Below are 22,272 nucleotides of genomic sequence, written 5' to 3'. Positions count from 1 at the left end.
CTCTGGCTCTCCTGATGTTAAGCCCTACTCTTATTCAAAACCAGATGTTATGAAGACTCCTCTTCCCTGTGTAGGTCCCCACTGCCACAGGTGCCTGGAATGGAGTCTGATCCTCTTGATTCTCTGTGGTGTCTCTCCTGTTTGTGGTTAGTCTTGCCCACGGTTTGATTCCCAGCTGCATCTCTGCACTTTCTTCCCTTTTCAATGTGGCCTCTTCCCAATGATTAACTGTGGAACGTCAATTCTGCCAGTCTTCAGGTAGTTTTCAGAGTTAGTTACATATGTCCACGGGACAAGGTGGGCTTAGGATCCTCCTACTCTGCCATCTTCCCAATAGCCTCCGAAATCTTTGATATATTTCTTAATGCTTGCTTTAAAGTTGGCAACATTCATCTTTATTTTAGTCTATATTTAAGTAATATTATACCATTTTATTATAATACTAAAACCTTACTACTTGCATTTTTCCCTTCTATCCTTCTTGCTGCTGTTTTTAGAATTCTTATCTATAAATAGATTTTAGGTTCCCAAATACATCATTATTATATTTTGTGGACAATGATATTTTATAGACATTTAAAAACAAGAAAACAAATATCTCTGGGATTTATCTCCAAGTTACCCTCTCTAGCTTTCTTCATTTCTTTGTATAGATTCAAATTTCCATTTTTTATTCTTTTCCTTTGGCTTGAAGAATCTTGTTTAGTGTATTTTGTGTTGTAGGTTTGCTGCTGCTGAATCCTTTCTGGTTTTGATTGTCTGAAATGGTATTTATTTTGCCTTTATTTTTGGAGGATAATTTTTGCTGGGTATAGAATTCTAAGTTAATAGTTTCTCTTTGTGTTTTAGCATTTTAAAAATATTGTTCCGTTGTATTGTCCCTTCCATTATTTCTGATGCAGAGTCCATATTGATTCTTGTTTATTTGTATTTTTTTTCTATGAAGCTTATTTTAAGGTTTTCTTATTGATAGTGAACAATTGCACTACATGCATTTTTATGGTTTGCTTTGTATTCACCCTTAATGTTTATTTAACCTCTTGGATATAAGGGTTTGTATAATACCAAATTAGGAAATATTTTGACCAGTATCTCTTTAATAACTCTGCCTCTTCTATTTGAAACATCAATTATTTGTATATTAGACCACTTTATATTATTCCACATGTCACATCAGTTTTGTTCATTTCTTTGAGCTGTGTGTGCATGTGTGTGTGTGCATGTGCACTTCATTTTGAATAGTTTCTATTGCTCTGAATTGAAATTTATGGATATTTCATTCTCCAATGTCTTATTTTCTGTCAGGACGACCCAGTGATATATTTTTTTTTATTTTAGGTATTGTCATTTTCATCTCAGAATGCTCTTTAAATCTTTGAATATGAGGGATGTCTAGGTGGCTCAGTCAGTTAAGCATCTGACTTTGACTCAGGTCATGATCTCACGGTTTGTGCGTTCGAGCCCCACATTGGGTTCTGTGCTGATAGCTCAGAGTCTGAAGCCTGCTGCAGATTCTGTGTTTCCTTCTCTCTCTGTCCCCCACCCCTCGCACTCTCTCTCTCTCTCTCTCTCTCAAAAATTAAAAACAAAATTTAAAAAATCATGATTATAAATGGTACTTCAAAGCCTAAAGAGAGGCTGTCATCTCAGGCAAGGGCAGCAAAGGCTAAAATAATTGAATGAGATTACATTCTCATTCTAAAAAGCTTCTGCACAGATAAGGAAACTATCAACAATGCAGCCTATTAAATGAGTGAAGATATTTGCAAATTATACATTTGATGAAGCGTTAATATCCAAAGTACATAAAGAACTTACACAACTTAATATTTTTTTAAAAATTCCCCCCAAACCCTAAACAACCTGACTAAAAACTGGGTAGAGGACTTGAACAGACATTTTCCCAAAGAAGACCTATAGATGGCCAACAGGCACATGACAAGATGCTCAACATCACTAATGATTATGGAAATGCAAATTAAAACCACAGGTATCACCTCACACTGGTCAGTATGGCTCGTATCAAAAGGAATGGTAAAAATTTCTGGTGAGAATGTGGAGAAAAGAAACCTTTTGTGCACTGCTGATGGGAACATAAATTGGTGCAGCCACCATAGAAACCATATGAAATGTCCTTATATTAAAAAATAGAAATACCATAGGATCCAACAATTCCTCTCCTGGATATTCATCTGACAAAAATGAAACCACCAATTTGAAGAGTTAGATGTATCACTCTGTTCATTGCAGCATTATTTACAATTGCTAAGATACGGAAACAACTTGCATCCATTAATAGATGAATGAGTAAAGAAGATGAGGTATGTGTACACACACACATATATATTCATGATGAAATATTACTCTGCCATGAATAGGGATGAAATCCTGCCATTTGTGGTTGCATGGATGGACCTAGAAAGTATTATGCTAAGTGAAATAAGTCAAAAGTGAAAGACAAATACTGTATGATTTCACTTACGTGTGGAATTAAAAAATAACAAACAAAAAAAATAGATGAGACCGATAGATACAGGAAGAAAACTGTTGTCAAAGAGGGGGAGGGTTTGGGGAGGTAGTGAAATAGGTGAAGGTGATTAAGAAGTATAAACTTTCAGCTGTATAATAGGTCATGGGAGTATAATGTACAGCCCAGGGAGTGTAACCAGTAATATTGCAATAATTTTATATGGTGACAGATGGTAACCAGACAACATGGGGGTCCTTTTATAATATATAAAAGTATCAAGTCACTATGATGCACACCTGAAATTAATATGTCAGTTGTACTTCAAAAAATACTACCTACAGTTAAATTATCAGCATTTACATTTTGAAACTTGATAACTTACCTAGGATTGGAAATTTAGGACTTGATGTGTATTATAAAGTTAGCATATGTACATCTTATTGATATGCTTTGATATGAGGGAATTTGAAATGTTTTATCAAAATTAGGCTGATAATTTTCTTTTTGTCATTTAATATTTTACATACAATCATACAATAAACACTTCTTGGGTAGCTTCTTTCACTCGGTATTATGTTTGAGATTTATCCATATTTTTGTGTTCAGTGGAAGACCGTTCACTCATTACTTGATTCAATGACACAAATATACCATAATTCTTTTTCTAGGCTACTTGTAATGGGCTTCTTATAGGATTTAACTCAAAATCAGAAAAGGGAAGGAAACCAATATTTGCAGAGCTACATGCCAAGTGATTTCTTCATAGGATGGCTGCCCGTTACGTAGTATTGCTAAGGACCAGGCATTGTTGTAAGTGCCTTTACAAATATTAAACTCAATCATCACAACTATCTTATAGTATAAGTGATTTTCTTATCACCATCCAAATTTCCACATCTGGATACTGAAGGAAGATTATATTCTGGACTAAAGTCCCACAGAGAAATTGTATGACCTTGTATTTGAGTGCAGTTAGTTTGGCCTTAAAGGACTTGCTCTTCATTTTGCCATATTGTCTGTGCACAAACAAACCATTAAATTTATACTTATTTAGTTATTACTGCTAGATGCTATCTCCATTTTGTGGTTTAGTGAGCACACGTATAAAGTTTGTCCAGTGAATGAGTCAGGTCTATCACTCTCCTGTTTGCTACTGTTATTTCAATTTTTTTCATTTATTATCTTGAAATAATTGTAGGTTTACAAGGATTTTCAAAGATAGAACAGAGTCTCATGTACTTTTTTCCTAATCTCCTCAATGGTAATCTTTTTCTATAACTAAAGATCACTGTCAAACCAGGAAATTGATATTGGTGTGGTCCACGAACCAAGGTTGATTTTATGATGGTTTCTAAACCCTCTCTGAAAGTTCTGACAGAGTGAAACAATTGGTTTTCTTTTCTATAGATAAAGGGTGGGGATGGGGGGAAACTAAAACCACCAAAAAATACTGTGATTCTAGCAATGAAATCCTCATACTTCCATACCTTAAAAAAAAAAAAAAAAAAACAAAACACATTCACCCCTGATTAGTTTAATGGCAAAACTGGCCAGCAAAATGTTCTCATACAGTGTAACTCTATTATATACTAAAATCTCTCTTCCATAAAAGGAGAGGAGCTAATTTGTGAATCTGTAAAGATAGAGATGTAGGTCCTCCTGAATCCATGAAAGCAGTACCTATGTGAGAAATTATACAATGGGATGCCAGATTCTAGAACGTATTGCAGGAGTATTGCTTGTCTAACCTCCCTCAGAAAATTGATGGCTGGCCTCTTTCTAAAAGTTTTCCATTCAGTCTATGGTAGGAACTTTTGCTCTGCAATATTACAATTCTAAAGATCTTTTCATGGAATTCACTAAAAACTTAGATTCATTGCTCAGGAATGAGTATAAAACCATTTAGTCTATAAGGCAAGAGAGATCTGCATTTGCTCCTGTTAGGTCGTAAAGCAATCTCCCCTCAGGTATTCCAATAGCTATAGCTGCATAAGAATGAGAATTTTGATATGTTCACAAAAATAAATCTTTGTAGCTTTTCCCAAGGCGGAAGACCAAGACCAGTCCCATGTTTCTTTGAAATTTGAAAACCAAATTCTAGCCTCTATTTAATCCAGAGCCCAAGCTGTTCTGCCCGGCCCATCCATTTACTTATTTTTTACATTTATAGAGCACCTTTCCTCCAAAGCAACATCCTCGTCAGAGCTGGTTCTTGGAGGAACAATTGATCACAGGGATGTTGTGGAGCTGGCGGGGTAAGCAGTATATCCTTTGTTACTTAAAGCGTGATTACTGTAGGAAATTTCTAAAATCTTGGAAAGAAGTGAAATTTTTCGAGTTGTTTATTATAACCTACTTGGAGCCCTAAACAATAATGCTTTTGTTATTAACTCGTAACAGTTCTATAACAAATTAAAGTAGGAAAAGTTTCTTATTTGCCAATTTAAACAAGATAGGAGGAGTAAAAATAAAAACATCTCTGGGTTATCGGAATCAGATTTTGGCAGATTTGCAGACATTTTGATGTGTAGATATATCTCAGTCTTTCCAAGCTGTGTCATACCTCCTTTTCCCAGCAAGGAGGAAGAAATATCAGGCAAAGTTCAGAACTTTGAAAACACATTGCAATTATTTTTGAGTTTGGGAACACAGTCTCCCTGACCCATATGATGACAGGAGATATTAGCATAGAGATGCAGACATTTCCATCTCTCCATTCTTGCCCTGAGAGCGCACTGCCACGTTTTTTCACAGCAGATAAACACAGAAGTGCTTTAAATTATTGCCAGAACAGGTTGAAGGGGCAGGTGAAGGAATATCATAGGTGAAAGAGCATTAAACCAAGAGTCAGGAAACTTGACATGTGACTCTGGATAATTTATTTGTTACTACTAGCCCTTAGTTTCCAAATTTATACAATAAAATGGAAATCCTAGATTAGCTCGTCAGTCATTTCCCCATGCAGCCTTCTAGGAAACTCCATTCTCGAAAATCCTGGTAAAGATCAAGTATATGATAGAATCAAATCATGTCACCAAATTTTCATTTATCATTTGTAAGTGAAGTACAGTTAAACTTAGTCAACATTCAAAAAATATTTGTTGCATATATTGGATAACTACTATATGTCAGATGTTATGCTAGCTGACTCAAACATAAGTGTAAGAAAGAGACACAAGGGCCCCTCAGTGAAAGACCACTTATAATCCAGGGAGATAGAAATTAAATGAAAAGCAAACAAATTCTTAGTTGTAATTGTGATAAAAGCTATGAGAGCAACACAGGCTGTTACTGAGAGCTTAGGACAGAATTTAGCTATCTAAGCCAGGTACACGGTTTGCTGGCTTTTATTAAAATTTCTTTTAGATATTCTGAAAGAATATGAAGTGAAAAGCATATTTATCTCACATACTTGTTTTAGGAACAATTGGAGAATACAGGGCTACAGTTTATAAAGTACCCTTTATAGCACTGTTTACACCCTGAAACGATGTATGCAAGCAGTAAATTATGTCCTAGTAAAAGCCCCCTGAAATCATGCTTTACCTCTATGTTACAAAACATGGAGCATTTCACCTGGTTCCTTGCTTTATTTTGGTGTCTTTTTTTTTCCCCAGACTATATTTTCAAAGATACTGGAATAGTGAAAAGTCTTGGATGATAGAGATAGTGTTTCCTTCTGGAAAAGGTTTACTTACTTATAACCTTGGAAGATAATGATAATATCTCCCCCTGAAGTAAAGACAGGCATGCTTACTGTCCATTATAATAAAGATCATGCTCTCCCACTCCCTGTAGAAAGGGGAGGCACATTTATTGCTCACTTAAAAAGATCTGAGTTCTCCAGGCTCAGGGTTCCTTCCCTGTGACACAGACTCCTGGTTCACAATCCTTTGTGAATCCAAATGTGCAGTTAACATTTGGCCCTTTTCCTGTCATGTTGTTGGAATTGGGTCTTGGAGAGCAACACAAAAATTGCTGATAATCTAGCTGCTGATGTCGCTCTGAGTAACAAACTGTCCTTTGTCTCATGTCTACCAGCAACATCCATGAAATTGTGACAAGCTAACATGGTGGTTTGCAAGTAAGGCATAATTTTAGACCCTTTGAAGTTTTTAATACTGACTGTGTACAGTCAGTTGAGTGTCCAAATCTTGATTTTTGCTCAGGTCATGATCCCAGAGATGTGTGATCAAACCCTGTGTCAGGGCTGAGCTCCAGGCTCCGCACAGAACCTGCTTGAGATTCTTGTGCTCTGTCTCTCCCTCTGCCCCTCCCCACCTTGTGCATGCGTGCAAGCTCTCCCTCTAAAGAAATGTTTTTTTTTTGTTTGTTTTTTGCAGAAGGGATTACCTATTTCAGTAATGAATTTACTAACTCATGCTCAGTAGATACATATTCTGATTATACCATGCAAAGAATTTTACATACATAACTTCTTTCACTCTTGAGAGAACCAATGAAGTAAGACGCATCAAATCTCAGGCTTTAGACAGCCATAGCTACTGTCTCTTCTCATCTTGCTCTGGGCTTCTTGGTCCTTCCACAACTTTTTTCCACATGGTTACTCTAGTTCTTACCTTATCCATGTGGAACAGCTTAGGGTCTCAGAGCAATGCAAGATTCCAGATAAAACTCCATGGCACTGTTTTCTTCTTCAATGACTGGCATTCTGTGGATGGGCCCTCCTTGTCAGCATGCACAGACATGAGAAAGTCAACTCTCTGTGAGGATACACTTCGTTTAACTTTACCTCTGACCTTAATGAACTCAGGCCAAAACAAATCCATACCATCCCAGACAAACCAGAGTCCTTTTCCCAAAACTCATTATTTGTGGTTACAGTAGAGTAAAAGTATTTTTCTGAAGCCAAGTGTATTTTGGGGTCGGTTTCCTTGATTTTGAGTATAAATGTTAGTGCTAATATGTACTTTTGTATGCCTATCAATTGCCACAAACTGCATTATGTGCAATACATAATCTCAGTTTTCATAATAACACAAAAGAAACTTGTTCCATCAGGATTAAGCAAATTGCAGTATAGTTAAGCAGTATAATTTAGTCATTAAAAGCTTTGGTTCTGGAATCAGGCTGGATACAGATTTAAATTCTTGTTCTACCTTCTAGTAGCTTTGATGACTCAATTGCTAAGCCTGTTTCCTACATGTGTAAGGAGAATAAGAATACCTATTTTATAAAAATATGGTGAGGATTTAGTAAGTATGCTTCCAGATGTGTTGAATAATGTTTTCTGAATAGTAATTGCCCAATAAATGGTTGCTGTTATTAATCCCAAGTTAAGGTAAAAAGTGAGTCCATGACTACCGAGACTACCAGATAAACTACAGGACGTGCAGTTAAACTGAACATCAGGTAAAAAAAAAATAATAAAATAAAATAATTTCTTTAGTATGAGTAAATTGCAAATATTGAATGGGACATCCTAATGCTAACTCTGATAAAATTTATTGGTTTTCTTTGCCTCTGGTCCTGCTTTGGAAAGGCTCTCTGGGTTTTTCTGGCCTTGTTTCCCAGCTACAATTTTTACGGCCCTTTCTGCTTCTTTAGCTTGTGTATCTCCCAGACAACTCAAACTCACAGAGCCCTCCTTGTCACCCAGCAGGAGTGGGCTTTCTGGTATTACAGGGGGGAAAAGGTATACTCAGTCCTCAGCTGCTTGCACATCTTGTGGAAAACACTATAGTTGGTCTTATGGAAGCTTTTGAGCATCTTTTTCCTCTGGTTGATGCTTATGAGCACATAGTGCTTGTGGGCTTTGTCCTTGCGAAATTTCTCATGCATTCTTCATAATTGCAAATCTTGACAGGGCAACAATTCCAGCCTCCAGGGAGCTGGTGTCCTCAGGGTCCACCACAATCTTATTCGTCAACTGCTCTTGCTTGATTTTTAGCTGCTGCTTCTAGTTGGCCATTTCCAAAGACAAGAATCTTCTTACAGCATTATCCAACTTCTCAATTTCAGGAATGTTCTGGTAGTCTTTGAGCAGCATGGAAGGGGGAAGGTTATCTTCTTGGCCTGGTTAGGCTGATTTCTGGGTGGCATATCTGTGAAGAGCCAGGAGGATGATGCCCCAAGGAGGAGAAGGAAGGCTCCACCGGTGGGAGGGAGGCCTGGCACATGCTCTGCCTGGCAGCCCAAGGCCTGGGACCTGAGCAACCCCAGGACCTTACATGCCATCTTCTGTATGCTGACTTGTGACCCCACAGGGTCAGCACCAAGGCTGCCATCCCTTTTGCAGCATGGACTGGATTCAAATTCCTTCTTCTTCTTCTTTTTTTTGATATTCCAATGTAGCTAGATATGTTATAGTTTTATTTCCTAAATATGATCACCCTAGCTCAAGGTTAATTTCTCCCAAAGACCGTACTCTGCCCATTGGCCCATTAAAGGAAAATTGGTTATTTCTATACTGTCAACACATTTTTTATCATACATTTCTATTTCCTTTGTTTCTCATTACTTTTTAACTGCTATTGGAAAGTAACTGAGAGAAGGAAGATGTGAAGAAATTAAAATTGCACAATATTGTTAGTATCCCTGGCAGAATTTAAGGAAATGGAAGAAGCTGAATTAAATGCTACAAAAAAAAAAAAAAAATCTGAGGCGCTAACTTTACTTGGGAAGCTTGTCTTGAGTTCTCCACGTGGGGTTAGTTACCCCATCTGTGTGTCATACAGTACTCAGAAACGTTGCTATGTCACTTTATCACCAAGGTTCTCAAAGATGGGCTATCACCCTTGGAGAGCTTGGTAAACCAGAGATTGCTGGGCCCCATTCTCAGGGATTCTGATTCAGTAGATCTGGGGCGGGCCTTGAAGAATCTGCATCTAACATGGTTCTGTGTGCTGTTGATCCCATTAGTCCAGGGGCCACACTGTGGACTTGGCTTCTACTCTGTCAGTTTACTCCTTTGACTACAATGGTGAGATCTTTAATGAAGCTAGCATTGACTTCCCAAAATTCAATTTTCTGAAAGTCAATTCACCAAAGATCAGCTCACTAACTCATTGCGGATTTGTTCTCAGTATGTTTAGTTTGTCTTTGCCCTGTCTCTGTTCTGCCCATGTTTCTGCCCTAGTGTAGGCCCTGAACAAAATATGGCTCTGGTGAACTCCTCTAGATTCTATGTTTGTCAGACAATCTCTGTGGCTGGCCCAGAGGTGGGCACCCAGGGTGGTTAGGGCATATATCCACCACTAGATGTTAAATAATACGCGCGCGCACACACACACATACACACACTTATTAAAAGGAAAACACATCCCATTATCTAAAGGACAGGTGCAAAAAGTAAGCACAAAAGTAAAATAATTTTTTTTTTCATTTGGTGAAATAAGCTTTCGTGGATTTAGTCCCTTAGTGAATTGATAGGAGACTGTTGTTGTTCCCATGTTGCCGTTAAACTGACTTTGATATTTTCTTGGGGAAGAAATTGTCTTGTTTATAGAACCACAATACATTAAACAATATGTAACATTTATAAGTACTTAATTTTTTCTAATTATTGAATAAATGTGTTTATACAACTCAATTAGCCATGATATTCTTGAATCTTATGACTAATGAAGGAATATGGTTCAAATATCAGATTGGAAGAAAATTAGCAGTTTTTTTTTTTTCTGTAAGGTGAGCCAAAAAGTTACCATTATTTAATTCAGTGTAATATTTCCAAATGAAAAGTGTGTTTCTCGGGAGTAGCTTTTGTTCTTTGAGACTATGATTCAGTAAATTCTAATTTTCTTCTGGCTACAATTCTTGTACTGATTTAAAGTGCAAGGATGTTAGAGAAGTTAGAAATGGCATTGGGGGGAAAAAGTCAAAATCAGGTTGTCTACATTATTACTCTGCCTCTTGAAGCTACAGTAATGTGGGTTTTTTTCTGCTGAGCTGGAAGACTTCTGGTTATAGTGTAAGATATGTCAAGGAGATGATGATGATCACAATTAATTTGAGGAGCTTAAATAACACCCAGTTGAACATGTGGAAGACAGAACTGCTGTGTCTCGATGTGCCACAAATTAGGAATTTCCTTTATCTCTTTCCTACATAGTTTGGGAAGAAAGTATTATATGTTCTGGAAATCTTTCAAAAACTAATAACCTTCTCAAAGTGATCTTACATCATAGAATCTCATAATTGGAAGGGACTTGAAATATTACAGGGCTAAAATACACTTAAAATAGAACTTCTTTTTGGTATTATCCCTGCCTATTTTTCTCTCAGGTGACAGGGAGCTCACTACTGTCCAAAGCATCTACACAAGAGGTTTAGTTGCAATAAAATTCTTTTTGTCTTGGGCTAAAATCTGATTTTACTTTCCAATATTGATAGTTCATTTATTCACTTACTAATTTATCTCAACGTGTACAGTCATAACCTTTCTCTGAGCAGGGAATAGGCACTGGCCTACAAAGTTGGAAAGCTATGGTCTTTGGTCTCTATTATCTTTTAGTTTAGTGGGAAAAGAAACATGGAAGTAAATACTCTATAAAGAAAGATTGATTTAGTGAGGGTACATACAAAGTGCAGTGAGTACTTAATAGAGTCCCTAAATCAGCCTTGGGGGGGATGGAAGAAGGCATTAGGAGTAGGTAATACTTTACTACTGGAACAATAAGTTGCATTGCAGGCAGGGAAATACCATGTACAAAGGCCAAGATAGGAAAATCTGTTCTGGAGCATAGACAGTGTACGTATGCATTGGAGGTGGTAGGAGGAGGAAGTTGGAAGCTGCAGAAATGGAAGTTCACAAAGTGGGACATGCAAATAGGAACCGAGTATTCGAAGGAGTTTATTTTTTACCCTGTGGGAGGCACTGAAAGATATTAAGAAGTAACACAATTATATTTTCTTATAAAAAAAAAACCCCACAAACTTTGGGAACACCCTATAAAATACGTTAGTGTGAGATGGGACCAAATAGAGACATGAGAAGCTCATTGCAATTGTCCAGACCAGACTAGAAAAAAAGTAGAAGGGAGAGGGGTGAATAGATTTGAAATGTATTCATTGACTAGTTCCAGAATAATTGGGAAGATTTGATGACTGTTTTTGAAGTAAAAGGGAGATGAACCATATTTCACATGAATTCAAGTTTTGTGAATTAGATCCTTACTCCTCATGGACCAGCAGCATGGGTATTCTCAGGGAATTTGTTAAAAATGCAGACTTTTGGGCCTCACTCTAGACCTACTGAGTCAGAATCTGCATTTTAACTGGATCCCCAGGTGGTGCTTTTGTATACTGAAGCTTGAGAAGCACTCTCTGAAACAAAAGATTGGACAAGAATGCCATACCTTGAAGCACAAAGCCCCCAGAGGAAAACACAGTAGGTTCTTTTCAGGGCTTAATTGTTCAGAGTCAGAGAGAGGGGATAATTTCAGTTTAGGCATATTGAAGAGTTTGATCTGTCTGTGGAAATCTGACTGAACAAGCCATTATATACAGGACCTCAGAGCTCATGGTGAATAGCATTTCAACAACCAACAGATCATAGGAAACAGTGAAAATTAAGATATTGGAGGAGATTGCCCCAAAATGTAGGCAGCCTGCAATCCATTACTTTATGACACTGATTTTAGGTTCCTAATCATTGAAAAGAGAACATTTTCAAGTCTGTTTCTTTGATTTGAACCATTTGGTAGCTAGTCTGCAAAGATAGTCTCAAACAATCCTTCCCTTCTTACATGTCCATGCTACTCTTCACATTAAGAGGCGGGGGCTTATTTACCTTCTCCTTGAAACTGTACTGTCCTTAAGACTGGCTTTGCCAAAGAGGAGGCATCAGAAGTGACCTCCAAGCCCTTCCAAGCCCAGGCCTTAAGAGGATGAGCACCATGGGGCACCTGGCTGACTCAGTCATAAGAACTGTGTGACTCTTGATCTGGGGGTTGTGACTTCAAGCCCCATGTTGGCTATAGAGATCACTTAAATAAATGAAACTTAGAAGATGCTCCTCCTCCTTTTTAAAAATTTCCTCAAAAGTCTAAGCAGTGTGGAGAGGACATGTGGAAGAAAACTGAGACACTACTATCATCATAAACTGCTGAACTCCCAGCTGACAGCACCAAATGCAGCCATGTGAATAGCCCATCTTGGATGTGCCAGCCTAGTCAAGGGCCAGACGGCTGCAGCCCCAGCAGACCTCACATGCAATAGAACTGCCAGGCTGAAATGAGTTCAGTCAACCCACAGGGCCATCATATTTAGCAAAACAGATTTTGTTTTAGGCAGTTAAGTACTGGGGTTGATTTGTTACACAGTAATGAATAATAGAAACCATTTAGCTCCTCACATTTTTTAAATAATGTTACCTCTGGGCAGTTAGTTGGACACAGGGCAGGCAGGCTTCCATTTGAAAATGAACGGAAAACATGTTTACATACATGTTAATACATGATAGATGAAAAAAAAATGGCAATGTTTACTACTTACAATTAAAACCCAGGCACAAATTTAGAGGAGTCTCTTGATGCTATTAGTTGGTTTCACTCCCCAGTTGTCTTTCCTTCTCTCACCTCTCCATTCCTGTTACTTTAGTCCAGTCAGTCATGTGTTACACGGAATACAGTGAAGATCTTTGCACCTTCAGTTTTGCCGACTTAATCATCTTAATGTCACCAGAGGGCTCTTCCTAAAGATTGCTTTGAACATAGAATTCGATGTTGCGTCATCAACAATAGAATTAATAACATCATTCATTCATTCTTCAGTTATGCTCCTTATTCAGTTATGCTCCTAAGCACGAAGGTTATTCATGATCTTAGTTGAATCTAATTTTCCAGTCATCCCCTCTCCTTCCATGAACCTCCTCCTCCTTTACAGCGAGTTTTTGGTTCTGTCTACACTGAGCCATCTTCTGTTCTCCACATTTTTGGCATGAACTTCCACTCCTCTATGCATTTTCCTGGGTCTTACTGCTTTACTCTGGTAATTACAAACCTCTCTCAAGGTTCAGGTGAAACACCACTTCCTTGGTTCAGGGGTTTTCTATACCACTACTCAGAGCTAATGGCCTACTTCCTTTGAATCTAGTGTCTTTTTCAGCCATTTTCACTAACTTGAAAGCATATTTTGTGTACACGGTGTTAAATACTTTGCACACAGTGTGTCTCTTAGTCCACAAGACAAATAACAAAAAACCTAGAGGTAGTATTACTATTTCCATTTCATAGATAAGAAAACTAAGACACATGGGGATTATGTAACTTGCCCAAAGTCATAGAGTTGTTAAACAGAGCTAGACTTCCAGTCCATGCTTTTTGGACTCAACAGCTGAAACGTTAAGCACCAAATTATGTGGTCTTTTTCTATAGAGCACATTTTAGTCTCATTTGTACCCTTAATGGTCATTAAAGGTCTGTCACCCACTAGACATAAAGCTCCTTGAAACAACGAGAGTTCCCATAATCTCTGCACTTAGCAGGGTGTTCACTATTTCTTTGCTAAGCGATTTGCTAAATTGATATACTTTAATCTAGATTAGTGAGGTGTGCCATTCAAAATAATTTTCTATATGCCTTACACTGTTTGAGTTGCCAAGGGGGAGAGAGAAGGAAAATTATACCCCAGTGTTCCCTGACTTAAAACTTGTAATAAAACTGAAAAGGGAGACAGATGTTACTACCACTCCACCAGTATAGATGGAGTTAAAATGTGCTTTAGCAGAGCTCTTTTTCCAATTAATTGCTCTCTGTGTAAGCACTTCCTATATATTTTCTATTCCTTCCATGTTAATGGGGACCAATGTTCCCAAAGTTTATATGCATTGCAATAGAAGGTGTTACCCAAGAAAGGAAGGGACAAAAGCACTTACTGCATGGTGAGGTCTAATAATAGACAACTTATTCACCTGGCATTTACTACATTAACATTCAGGATGAGCTCATTGTTTTGGCAACCAGCATGCTGCTTACTCCTAGGGGAAAAGAAAACACATCTTTTTCCATTTGGCACTGTCCTGTTCCCACCCTCCATCCTCATGAAAGTTCTTCCTCTACCCCAGTGTTAAGTACTAGCAATGACAGCCTTGCTAATGTGGGGACTACTTGGTAAATTACCAATGGAAAGCGTATGTTTTGGGTAGGATAGAGAAACATTGAAAACTGGAATACCTTAAAGGTTCTCCATGGTCTTTCCTGAATGCCCGGGGTTCTATCTACCACAATACAAAAGATGATGTAAGCTCCAGATCTTCTCCTTAAGAAAAAGATCCTCCAACAATATTTTACATGGTTTCAGTGGAATGTTTCATGAACGACCAGGGATCCAAGGACTTGTTATTTGTAATCAGTCTTGGAGGATTAAAAAAAGATTTCCTTTTCCCCTTCCCAGTCTATACCCTAACCCCTTGTCCTAAGTCCTTTCTGGCTATGTCTCATCCTTCTCTTCATGTTCTAGCAATTTCTGCGCTTTTTGATTGTTAATATAGCTTTGTGGTTTCTCATGAATCAATGCATTTGCATATTCTGAGCTTTCTGGGGTTTGCCTGTAATGCATACTTATCACCAACCTTCCAGACCTGGCTCAAGCACTTAGTACTCTGAAATTCTTTCCCACATTCTGGGCCATTTTAGGCTTTTCTTTCTGTATATTCCCATTACATCTATAGAAAGGATCATCAAACTGCACTGTAACTGCTAGTATATGTCCTTGCTCACCAGTACTACTTTATGGCTGGAACCCTATTTATACATTTTTTTAAGTTTATTTATTTACTTTGAAAGAGTGAGCAAGCAAGCAAGCTGGGCAGGGGTAGAGAGGGAGAGAGGGAGAAAATCTCAAGCTCCACATTGCCAGCCCAGAGCCCAATGCAGGGCTGGATCCCGTGAACTGTGAGATCATGACCTGAGATGAAATCTAGTCACATGCTTAACCAACTGAGCTACTCAGGTGCCCCTCTATTTATACATTTTTGCATTCCTATGATGTAGTATGTAAAGAAACTGAGCAAGTTTTCTGTTTAACAATGGCTATAATGTAGCTCTCTATTTCAATAATTTTTTTGGAGAGAACTTTGAACTGATTGAATTTAAGTCCTCTCTGGCACCTTCTGGCTAATCAGACAAGGAGAGGAATATCTATAGTGGGAGGCAGGCATTTCCTCCAGGACCACACAACTTGGGGGGATTCTGCAAAAAGGAGACAAGAATCCAAACAGGTGTAGTTGTCAGCAGCTGAGAGAAGGAAATATGGGGAATTATTGTTTAATGGATACAGAGTTTTAGCTTTGTGAGGTGAAAAGAATTTTGGAGATGGCAGTGGTGATGGTTACAGAACAGTGTGAAATGACACTGAACTGTACACTTAAAAATGTTTAAGAGGCTAAATTTTAGGTTATGTGCATTTTATTTAAAAATTTAAGATAACTAAAAAAATGCACTAGGAAAGATGATAGTAACAATCAAAAAAATGGTAAGTGTTCATAAAAGGGCCCAAGAGAAGAACTTATACATCACTTTCAGCTCTGGAGGCTCCAAGAGTACTTTGCTGCTGTGGGGTCTTAGAAGAATCACTTTACCTCTCCAAGGCACAGAGTAAACCAGATTGCTCCTGGCAAACCTTTGTTGACTTTCTGCTACCTGAACCTGTGCGGCTTTTTTGGTGTCTCTTTGTTTTCCAGGTCTACTCTTGTAAACTTCTGTCAATGGGATGGGTCCCTAATAATTTTTCCATAAATTATTTTTCTGCTTAAGATAGACAGTCTGTTTCCTTTGCATTTAACCAGAAACCCTGAGTAATAAAGATTTTTATTTAAACAAGTCTTCAAGAAGAGATCCTAAGAGGGGAAAAGCATCCAAAATAAGACGTGGGAACCTTATGAAGTTATCTCCCACATAGAGATTTTCTCTAAATACACACTTTAAATTATTCCTTGGAAGATTTAAGTTTTTTTTAAATAATGTTTGTGTAAATTATCCTTCAATATTCAACACCTTTAAAAATCGTCACACTTTCTCATGCCTTCCTTGATATCTCCCACTACCTTCTTCTTAGTTATGTAACTTATCTTCATTGCTCTATTGACTGAACTGTGTCATTGACTCAATTGAGATGTCCGTGAGAAAAGAGATATATTAAACATATGTCTACCCTTGGTACCTAGGGAGTTCCTGGAATCTAGAGAAGTAATGAAAGAATTAATGAATGAGGTGGAATGTGAGTGGATGAGTAAAGGAATTGCTGAGTATAGTCAATTTGGACTGAAGATTCTGTTCACTTTCTGATTGATTTCCCTTTCCCCCTCAAGCTTTCTGGACTGCATACATTCTTTTTGAAGTCCCATTACCACAGTCAACATTTGCACCATGGCTAATAAATTAGCATCACTTTGAAAACAAAAATGATTCCATTTTGCACTTGGAATGTGGTCTGAGAATTAGAAAGGGCAGGGGTGTTACTTGCCCTGAGGCCTGGAAAGTCTCTTGGTGTTTTATTAGGTAACAATTTCTGTTTTTACTGGATTTTCTGGTCACTAGCCCCTGGGAACCTGAATGAATGCCAAAAGTAAAAAAAGAAAACCGCATGCTCCCTGCTACTTAGAGACCATATAACCTCCTAAGAAGTATCTATGATTGCAATTAGAGACATCTATGATTGTAATTGGGAGCCTGGCTTGTTAAAGCGAAAAGACAAGCAAAAGTAGGTCAATGTTATGACTTGGCTAGATGCAACTGGTACCACATTCCCTTCCTGCTGGTCCCGCTTGTGGGGAAGTCCTAGAAATGAGTGAAATAGAAATGTCTATTTCTCAGAATGACTTTCTAAAACATGAATATCATAGCAGCAATCAGAAAATGGGTTTTCTTTTTTAAAACCTTATATTTAAAACATATATTACAAAAAATATTTCACAGAGACAATAAAAAAATGGATTCTCTTTTCAGTGATGTGTGAGTGTCAGGAAAGTAGCACTAATTTTTCAGAACCTTGGGGGTGATCTGATGGTACAGTATTGGTCTTGTTCCTTTTTAATACCCACATTGGGCTTTTTCATCAATCATCTGTTTGTTGTTATGTTGGAAACCAGAGCATCTCTGTGTCCTGCACCATAGTGTAGTAGTTGAAGGATTAACTCAGGAGTTGGAAGATCTAGGACAGCCTCTATCTCCACATTTCACAGATCAGTGACTCTAAGCCAGTTAACATCTCAGAGCTTTAGTTTCAAATCAAGGATGTTGATGGCTGTCCTACTTAACTACCTTCCTCCTACAATTTTAAAAGCCACAGAGAATGCCAAGTCTGTCAAAATACTTGGTAGGCCAAAAGACATTGTCAAAACGGAACAGATGACAAAAATATAGTGGGGGGGGAGGAAAGGCCATTTTCCACTTGGCTCCCCAGTTGACCTCTTAAGAACCTCCAGTAAACCATGGAACCTTCACAGTGGGGCTACAGAAAGTGTGGAGCAGAGAAACAAACCCAGGGTTTGGTGACTGGCAGATCTGGTTCACATCATTCAAGGAATCTATGCTTTCTGGACCTTGATTTCCCATTTGTAAAAACAGATGATAATACCTACCGTAAAAGGATTCCTAAGGGGTGTGGGTAGATGAAATAATGGAATAAAACCGTGCCTGAAACATGGGAGGTCCTTGGTTTTAACTTCTCTCCATCTCAGTTAGGATTTTAAGGGGGGTGGGACAAAAGGAGTTGATAGAGGAAATTCTGCTCTGGGTTACCCATGGTCATTATAGAAATTTGCCCACTTGATTTTAACTGTTAATGGTAATTAAAGAAGACTAAGAGGGGTTTCTCTGAGAAATTAACAAACGTGGCAAAAACAAAAAATTATTCCCTAGGAGAAAAATTGTACCATCGACAGTGAATAAAAGCACAGGTACAGAGTCATCCAAAAGAGCTGTAACAGTTCTCTGGCTGAAGATTCCGACTTTAATCTGATTAAATGTATTTACATAGTTAAAAGAGATGCCCCTGAATTTAAGGTATAGTGGTCAAGTAACAAAAACATACAGAAAAGTTATGTAGGTGGCAGGGACACAGTCCTTTTTAGTTTTATTCTCCAATGACAAATTATTAGTGAAGAAGCTGCAAGTATTATGGCCCCATTGGCAAGGTGACCCTCAAGTTGAGGAGGAGAGCTGTGTTAGTTTTATAGCAGGCAACTCAGTATAGGAATTACATAGCTGTACACGTATTACATAATAGGAATTATTACTGAGTTGTAACACAGACTGAGGTTTAAATCTTGGCCCTGGCATTTACTAGCAGAGTAAATGTGGCCAGGCTATTTAACTTCTTAACCCTCAGTTTCCTAATGTGCGAAATGGGGATGATAATATACTCAACCCATAAGGTTGTTGTGAGGAGTAAATGCCAGGATATATGTAAATTACCTCTCATAGTGATTGATGTCTTGAAAATACTCAATACTAGCCTTTTTAATCGTTATTTGAACTTATTTACATTAAACACTAGTACTATTCTGTTAATTCTTCTGAGTTTGATTGTCCACTTTTTTTTTAATGTTTTTGTTTTTTTTTTTTTTTTGAGAGAGACAGAGAATGAGTGGGAGACGGGCAGAGAGAGGGAGATACGGAATCTGAAGCAGGCTCCAGGCTCGGAGCTGTCAGCACAGAGCCTGACACAGGGCCCAAGCCCACGAGCCCTGAGATCATGATCTGAGCCAAAGTCTGACGCTTAACTGACTGAGTCACCCAGGTGCCCCTGATTGCTCATTTTTGAAGAAGCTTCTCAACTTTCCTAGGTTGGTTTGGCTATAAAGAAGAAATGCAATGATTATTATGGCTTATATGATTATATTTCTCATTATAAATTTACCTATCATTTTCTCTGACGATTTTCTCTGTAATTTAAATCTAGGCTAATGCCTGCAGGTAATACTTGAAGGAATATAGGGTTAGATCCCGACCTGTGTTGAATTAACAATGGAAAACACCTCCTAATGGGCCTCCTGGAAGTCTGCAAACAGGCAATTCCTGGCTGCACCCCATGGGACCATAAGTGCTATCAGTGAGCAATTCAGAAGGGGAAATTTGGTGGAGTTGTCACGGTCTTATTTGGCTTATTCAGTATCTTCAAACCATGAGTTCATTAGACTAAATTAAAAAAAAAAAGTTGTTTCTTGAAATTTAGCATGCTTGGAAGGCTTCTTAAAGCTCAGATTACTGATCCCACTCTCTGTTCCTAAGAGTACCTGATTGAACACATCTGCATTATGGTCTGGGGGTCGGGGTCCAATAATTTGCATTTCCAACAAATTCTCAGGTGATGCTGATGTTGCTAGTCTGCAGGTCTCATTTAAGAGTCACTGCTCTAAAGTGAGTAAATGAATATCTATTTCAGGGTAACCATTTTTAAAAAATGTTAAAACATTTGTTGAATGTCTGTCATGTTCAGGCACCATGCTGGATTTTGGATATACAAGAATAAGCACCTACTAGGAGACAGATAAATAAACCAGAATGCCAGTAATTGGAAAAGTTAAATTGGCAATCCAATTAAACCACTTCATTTGGTTGGCCTTTCCTCTCAAGAAGAATCTATATGGAAATTCAGTCAGTCTGAGTAGCTTGTTTGGAAACAGTTAAGAAGAAAGATGTTGAATAATATTAATGAGCAGGGCTGTAGTAGGAGAGGAATGTTTAGGTCTCTGACTACTTCTCTGACATTTAAACCTGTTTCTTTTCTTGCTTATTCCCCCCAAAGGAGTTTTTAGTCTTCTTAGATTGGGTCCCTTTACTAGGTATTGTGTGTGACTTTGTTTCTGTTTCTACATTTTTCTTCTATGCATTTGGATGGATAAGGTAAACCTTATGTGTCTTTTTAGGACACATCCTGCCACGTTGATTTTTGGCTAAAAGAATAGAAAGACTTTTGTGGCCTTTGGGGCTATAGCAAGTCCTCCAACCCAGAATCACCATCTCAGTTTTCCAGTATAAATTTCTTTAAAAAAAATATACGGTGTGTGTGTGTTGAGCAGTTTTAGGTTCACAGCAAAATTGGACAGAAAGTACAGAAAGTTGCCTCATACCCTCAGTCCCTACACAGACAAAGCTTCCGCCACTATCAGTATCCTGCACCAGAGTGGTATATTTGTTAGAACTGATAAATCTATCTTGACACATCATTAACGCCCAGTCCATAGTTTACCTTAGGGCTCATTCTTGGCCTTGTACATTCTATGAGTTTGGAAAAATGTGCAATGATGTGTATTCACCATTATAGTATCCTGCAGAGTAGTTCGACTGCCCTAAAAATTTTCTGTTTTACCCATCCCCTCTCTTCCCCCAGCTCCTGGCAACCTCTGGCCTTTTTACTGTTTCCATAGTTTGGCCTTTTCCACAATGTCACATAGTTTGAATCCTCACCATTAAGTTTTATATGTTCAGATGCCTCAACATTGTAGGTGATTTTCAGGAAATATTGCAGGCATTTGTGTGTATTCTGGACAAACAACATCTCCCAGCAAATACCTCCAGAAAGAGGAAAGATGGTGGTCCAAGGCCTTGCTGGAGAAAATACACCATCAGGTTATTACACTCTGGTGAAAACAAATCTAGACTGCAGAATACCAGCCTTCCATTAGTGCATCCTTTGTTCCTGTGATCAGAGAAGGGATATCAAAATGATGGCAAGTACTTTGACAATGCATAAGGATCTCAGAGGAGGTCACCTGTGTTCCACTTCACGCCAGGAGCTTCCACTACAGTAGATACTGTTTTTATTAGAGTGCAGCCTGAGAATTGGAGACTTGGAGGACGTCGCTTAAACTTTAAGTTCGGGAATGGGGTTTAATAATTTCGGTGTCATGGACTCATGACTAATGTTAAGGTTATGAATCCTCTCCCAAAAGAGATGTGTATGCACAAAAGTTTCCATAAAATGTCAGGGGTTTCACTGAAACATGAAGACCACTGACCCAATGTAGAAACAATAATAAAAAAAAAAAACAAAAAAAAACAACTTAAAAAGACGCAAAGACCAGTATCTGTCCCTGAATATGTAATATTGTCTAACTCAACTTGGGTTTGATTGTCAATCACGCTGGCTGCCATACCCCATTAGAATAGATGGTGATGGGTTGTTTTGGTGCAATTTGAAGGTCAAACGACGTTAGGAGAGTTATGAAATAAACACGCCCTTACTTATTGCTAAAATAGCCTCAGGTCTCTGGTCTCATGTGTGTTAGAGTCTAGTCATTGAAATTCCTAACTGTTCCATAAACTTTACAAGTAATTTATTAATATACATGTTTCTTCAAATACTGGTTTTTGAAAATATGTAAGTCCTCTTACTAAAAACCAATATATTCTATAACACAGTTAATTAAATTTCAGCTTTCCTTGTTTTCTATAGTTCTAAGAAAATTGAGATATTCTAGATGTATGTGTTCAACTTGTTTTCTTCCATGCCTTCTAGCTTTCTCTTGTGGGGACTCACTTTTATGTAGGCTTTTCATTCAATACTTATTCACTGAAACCCATTCAGTGCCAGGCATTGTGCTCTATCCTTGGGGTATGGTGATAGAACAACCTGAGATGGTAAAAAACAGAGTAGAGAGATCCATAAAAACTCAAATCAAACTTGGGGAACTTATTTTTTTATGTTAACCAGATTACTTTCTATCTTAGAACCTATTTCATAATCTGACAAGGTGTAGCAGTAATGACTATCCAGTAGGGTGGCTATGCACAGTCTGAATTGATCTATTTTATATTAGGTTTGGGGAGTTTTCTACTTTCAAGGTGATGTTTTTTTCTGATTTTGTCCACACAGACTGGAAGTACCTCAATCAAGTT

General features: G+C 38.0%; 1 pseudogene; it reads right to left on the bottom strand.

Annotated features, from left to right (window-relative positions):
- Positions 1–7,919: 7,919 nt before the first annotated feature.
- On the bottom strand, positions 7,920–20,601 carry LOC122225887 (annotated as a pseudogene).
- Between the last annotated feature and the right edge of the window lie 1,671 nt (positions 20,602–22,272).

Source organism: Panthera leo, chromosome C1, assembly GCF_018350215.1.
Source record: "Panthera leo isolate Ple1 chromosome C1, P.leo_Ple1_pat1.1, whole genome shotgun sequence".
Taxonomy (NCBI): domain Eukaryota; kingdom Metazoa; phylum Chordata; class Mammalia; order Carnivora; family Felidae; genus Panthera; species Panthera leo.
Note: the sequence above shows the minus strand (reverse complement) of the source record. Positions and strands in the feature narration are given on the sequence as shown.